Source organism: Vanacampus margaritifer, chromosome 4 (assembly GCF_051991255.1).
Source record: "Vanacampus margaritifer isolate UIUO_Vmar chromosome 4, RoL_Vmar_1.0, whole genome shotgun sequence".
NCBI classification, from domain to species: domain Eukaryota; kingdom Metazoa; phylum Chordata; class Actinopteri; order Syngnathiformes; family Syngnathidae; genus Vanacampus; species Vanacampus margaritifer.
The window spans coordinates 8,005,460-8,010,739 of NC_135435.1; the positions used below are offsets into that span (position 1 = coordinate 8,005,460).

The window sequence follows — 5,280 nt, forward strand, 5'->3', positions numbered from 1 at the left end:
ATTAGCAACTCCTTGTTGGAAACAAAGGACGAGCCATGCATCACTCTAGAGCAGTGATTTACAACCATTGGGAAATTATGCATTTCAGTTCTGGAAATGATTTATTTGCTCCATCACTCTGTCATGATTATTATCATGATGAACTGACGAGTGTTGAAATAATGTTTTTCAAGTAAACAAACTTTGTCAAGTGACGCAACCAGCTCAAATTAAGCATTAAAAATTAGATTTTCTTACATGTCACAGTTCTGGGGGAGTTCTTCTCCGTCTCCTTCTTCTCTTAGTTTATTGGTGGAAGTTATTATTGTAGCATTGCAGAAATAATCAGGCCTAGATTAGTGTCGGCCGTAACCACGCCAAGACAACTACAACGCTTCCGCACCCTCCAGATTTTCTGAACAGCACAACAAAGATTATTATAGTAGTTTGAACACATTTGAACTCTACCTCTAAATAAAAGAAGAAAAAAATTGAACTCCACCTAACGGACTTTCGATTGCACCTGAGCCAGCCTGAGTCGTGTAATGGTCCCCCAAAGAAAATTTGACGATCCGTAGTGAAAGTTGGATGTAAACCGAATTATTTGGACGGATTTTCGCCTGGTCTGCAGTTTGAGTGTCGTGTTGGGACGTGTATGAGTGATTGTGTGTTGCAGGACACCCCAATGCTTTCTTTGTCTTTTTTAGTTCTGGACTTCAGTTATAACATCTATGCTGCGGTGCTCAAAGCACCCCAAAAAGAAACCAGGAAAACTTTTTGACATTCTGAAATTTTTTTGAGTTACTGTTCAACAAAATAAATAAGATTTCAGATAACTTTCAGTTGTGCTTTGTTTTATTCAATATCTATTTAGTGAGCATTTTTCAAATATAATTACAGCAACATACATTTTCATTTCTATCGGTAAATTTTAAACTTGCTGGAGTTAGAATTGTATGATTAGTATGGGCCTGGCGTAGTTGTCTCCCAACCCAGAGGTTGTGGGTTTGACCTCTGGCTGATTGTGACCACATCAAAGTACCCTTAAGCAAGATACTGAACCCCCAGTTGCTCCTGATGCTGCGTCATCAGTAGGTGAATGAGTAGTCGAAAACGCTTTAAAGCGCTTTGAGGGCCTTTTAAAGTGAAAAAGTGCTACCATGAAGTACCATTTATTCAACAGGAATATCTGTGTTTGGTGAATTTAGGAATACACGGCATTGAAGGAACAATTGTATGTTTATTCAACAAGAATATCTGCATTTGGCGAAGGCAGAAATACATGGCACTGGAATCCAAATTTCTTTGTTAGCCTTCCAGAATTATCCTTTAGGTGAACAAGAAGATCTCAGTTGGCAGAACTCTTGTCAGAATTTATAAACCTTAAGTCAAAAACAGTAGGCAAAAGTTGAGAAAACTCAAACATCTCTTGCATCATGTTGCCATGATATTTTACATTTTCTCAACTTTTTTTTACAGTGGGGTGATCGGGGTCTTTCCTTGGCACTGATTGGTGGGTCGAGTCGGGGACGAGGTCTTACCTCTATTCATTACATGTAAAAGGTTTGCGGTTTGTAGGAAGAAATAGTTGGTGCCATGGTCACCCTCGCTGCACAACCTTCAAGATTTTGCAGCATTAGTCTTACAAGTGTTCAAATTTATACTGCATTTCATCTTCAACCAGTCCAGGATGTACCCCGCCTCTTGCCCAAAGTCAGATGGGATTGGCTCCAATTCGCTCTAATGAGGACAAGAAGATGGATGGATGGATGGATAAATCTTTATCTCTGCAGGAGGAGAGCTAAAATGACTCTGCCTGAATGTGCTGCATTTAATCCCTGCCAAAATGCTTGAATTGGAGGTGAGAACAGAGCGGTTGGCAACAGTAAACAACTCTCGCACAAACATGTTGAGAAGAGAAACGATTCGACTGGCTGCGCTTGAGATGAGGGAGGTAATAGAGAAGAAGCTGCTTGGTAACACTCCTGGTGCCTTCTCTTCCCGATTGCACCATCAGACTCTCTAGGTCTTGCGCAATGTGTCGCGAAGGCATATACACACACACACAATGTTCCGCAGCGACTACCACTTCTCATGTCACAAGAGCATCTTTGATGTGGCGCTGTGTTTTCCTTCCAAAGATCAAGGTACCTTTCCTCGGTGGAATTGTAATAACTGCATCACTAGGAACATTTGTCACAGCTGAGTTGAATCTGAGTCTGAAGATCGCAAAGCCAAGAGCAGTGCTTTAGTTTTCGTCAAAGATAAGACAATATGAACATTCACAATTCTGAAGAAAGTCAGTCATTAAAATATGACAAGAGATCAACAGTTCAGCTTTGATTTCCAGGAATTTAAATTTTCATCAGATACATTTCATTGAATTTTCCCTATCTTTCAGGTGAGCAAAGATACTGGGACGTGACTGATAGGTGTTTTGTTTTGTGTGAGCAAAGATACTGGGACGTGACTGATAGGTGTTTTGTTTTGTGTCATTCTCCAGACTTAAACTCTAAAGAGCATGCATTTCCTAAAGAGGAGAGTGAAGGAAGCTGCGATGAAAGCCTGGAAAAACATCACAAAAGAAGAATGCAGATGTTTAATGATATCAATGGATCATCGGCTTGATTTGGTATTTGCGAGCAGATGATTGGCTGCTAAATATGAAGTTGTCTTTTTTTTTTTTCAAAAGGAACCCCGATGAATGGCGCATTCCGTGCGTAGTGACGTAGAATGTCGGCGGCTCTCTGCCGAGCAATGTGAAACTCTTGAATGTGTCTGGTTTATGACAAGAGCACGGCATCGCATGTTGTTTCTCTAGGAACGCTACGAGACTTACCTTGCTTTCTTTATAGGCGTTTCACATTGCTCGGCAGTGAGCCGCCGACATTCTACATCACTACGCACGGAATGCGATGCGACGTAACTAACAATGGCGGCGTACGTCCAAATAAAGTTTCTACAAAATGTAATTAACTGGAAATGATTTTTGAAAATGAATCTCATAGTTATGTTAGTAACAACCAAATAAATAATATAGAGCAAAGTCGTGGTTCCTTTTAAGTATGTCTGTTTAAATATGTTTGCTAAGCTAAAAAATCTTGTTTGCAATGACGATGACTTCTACTATTTCTATTTCCCCATCTTTAGACAACTGGATTTTCGCAAACCTCCATCTCTGCTGGTTGTCTTGTACCCGCTACCTCCGTGCACTTAAGACCTCAATTTCATCTGCAACCAATTACAGTATATTCCACCGAGATTACTAGCTGACTTTACCTGTCAGTCTGTACATCAGTATGGCAGACAAAAAGAGGCTCAGATTACTACATTGCTCTTCACGAGTGTCTCACTGCAATAGTCAAACATACTATTACTTCTCTGTCACACTGGACTTTCTCATACAATACCACAGTTCTGCTAAGTCATACAGTTTATTTCAAAACCTTTCAGTATACACTACAGTTTGTCACCTGCTTACACTGATGACAGCACAGGAGTGCATTGGTCAACACTGCAGTCTCATAGAAATAAGGCTGTGGGGATACCTGGACAATAACAGGAAGTCTGTATTATTATTATTTTTTACATGGACATGAAGATGTACAACTGATTGGGCTTTGAGCTCAAAGTGATTGAAACTGGAGAGCAAAGGTTCACCCACTTGAGCGGTGTGCCGCAGCAATACGGCCTCGTATCCATCCTGGATACGACTGCAGTGGCACCAACAGCTGAATCAGGCATTCAGCCCACTGCTGACAGGACAATCCTGCCCCGCAGCCACTCGGATCTGACTGCAACGCGTGGCAAGCGTACAGAGGGTTTGGGTGTGAGGGTGAAGAGATGAGTTATTGCTTTACTGGGTGTGTAAATGATATCCTCTCATCATAAAAGACCTGGCTCTAAATCTGACATTCTTTTAGATTTTGATGATGGTGTGCATTATGAAATTACGGATGTACTAGTACGGTAAAACTATCATATGAACTCTGTCATACGTAGAAAGGAATCCCAGATCCAAAAAGACATCTGCATCTATCTCGTCAATATTCTTAATCTGCCAGTGGCTCCCTCACAGCACAACCACCATCTCTGCAATACGTAAGGACAAAAAAACAGCTTGGCTCACAATTTATGTCATGAACTAATTCATTCTGAACCCTCTATAAAAAAGGTGTCGGCCTCAAGCTTCCCTTTAAACCATCTAATTTATCAAAGACACACACGGCATGATAAATCGCAAGGAGGAAGTGTTCCCCATGTTGTGTCTCCAGCTTTGTTGGCCCACGTTTTGCGGCGCCAGCCAATGATTTGATGAAGGTGGGAGAAAAAAGCTGACATTTAAGGAGACTGGTGGGTTTTAACAACTATTATTTTGGGACAGCGACGTCCCATTACAAAGCAAACGCATCTAATCGTGTAGACTGTACGGTGGGGAAGCAGCTGGCTATCAACAAGATTAAAGTGACAAGCTTAGCTGCCACGGTGACTGTGCTTTAATCAGTTAACCAGACTTTTATGGGCACAGATGTGCCTGGTTTACATTTCATGATCACAAAATTGCCAAGTCTTAATGCAGTTTTCAGGAGCTACCCTCAGCCTTTAAACAACCTTTCAGTCTGAATATACAGTATGTGTGACAAAAAATTAAAATAAACGACACTATTGTTACTTACATTACAGCAACAATACAATGGTTCGTGAAGTCAAAATCACATAGATGTTAAACATTATTATTAAGGCAAATTGCTCTTTATTAACAAACACAAGATTCCAAGCAGGATGATGACAAGAAATAACAACACTGCACTTTTATACAGTTTGAGTTTCCTGCACGCACCCAGTACCAGAAGGCCACTGAGAAATGTCCTCACTTATCATGTTGTGTTTGAACAAGCTCAAGATGACAATGCATTCAGAAGCTGTGACAAGAACTGCTTGAGAAGGTCCAGAAACATTCAGATGAACAAACTGTCACATTCAAGCAAGTAAGTTATGCTTGTTCTAATAAACTTATTTAAACGTTAACAGGTTACATTCTAGTTGTCACAAATAAATCCACCAGACGGTGTGACAGCATGACAGATTGATTCATGAAAGCAAGAAAGCAATGAATCCAGAATTCAGTAGGTGGACAGCTTCAACAATGAGCCATTTATGTGCCATTTACATGGGTAAGGGTTGAGTCATTTGGGGGGCTGGATAGTAGTCAGATATGATTGGCACCACCAAGACAAAGAAGTGGAACCTTTAAGTTAATGTGTGTGTGTGTGTGTGTGTGTGTGTGCGTGCGTGTGTGTG

The 5,280-nt window shown here is 40.8% G+C and overlaps 1 protein-coding gene across 2 annotated transcripts in view; it reads right to left on the reverse strand.

Annotated features, from left to right (window-relative positions):
* The window catches only part of fam189a1 (family with sequence similarity 189 member A1), a 97,375-nt gene that overhangs the window by 57,377 nt on the left and 34,718 nt on the right, over nucleotides 1-5,280 (reverse strand). The window lies entirely within an intron of this gene.